The sequence below is a fragment of the Pinus tabuliformis genome, chromosome 8 (assembly GCF_031772625.1).
Source record: "Pinus tabuliformis cultivar Carrire ecotype Pingquan chromosome 8, CPIR1, whole genome shotgun sequence".
NCBI classification, from domain to species: domain Eukaryota; kingdom Viridiplantae; phylum Streptophyta; class Pinopsida; order Pinales; family Pinaceae; genus Pinus; species Pinus tabuliformis.
The window spans coordinates 986,220,314-986,221,014 of NC_142294.1; positions in this window are offsets into that span (position 1 = coordinate 986,220,314).

Below are 701 nucleotides of genomic sequence, written 5' to 3' on the forward strand. Positions count from 1 at the left end.
AAGCATCTTTAAAACTCTACAATTGTCATCCAGAAGCTCTTAAGGAGCCAATGATTCTCCCCATCTATTTAGTTTACATTTTTTAGAGTGTAATTCTAAAATATACTTAAAACTTAAAGGATAAGAGGTCTCATCAAGAGCCAACTTACCATGATCATAAGGTTGTAACTAGCTGACATTACCAATACTGCATATCAAAACAGGGTAATGGCTTGAGATTGTATTAATCAAAAGACAAGGGGTCTCATTAAGAGCCAACTTTTTCAGTTAAAGTTATAATCAAGTGAATGGCATTGTCAATTTTGGTCACCAAACCAAGACATTGTCCTTTAAGGGATAAAAAATGAAATTTTGAAGAAAAAGCAATTATTTCAGAAAATAAATGGAAATAAGTATACAATCTGAGCTTATCTTTAAAAATTATATTTTGACCTTGGTGGGATATTGAATCATTGTTAGTTAAAGGTAACCTTGTCGAGGCTATGAATTCCTGCTGGCAGCAGAGGCTCTACCTATGATAACTGAGTATACCAAAAAACTAATCTATGAGGAGCCTCCCTGTTTTTATCTTTAAAACCAAGTAATGGCTGATGTAGATAAAGTAACTTTCTTATGTGAAAGGATGATAGTTAAGTGGATGTTGTTTAAATATTCAATAGCAGTATGAATTATCTTATATTTCATGTAAATTTTATTTTCTA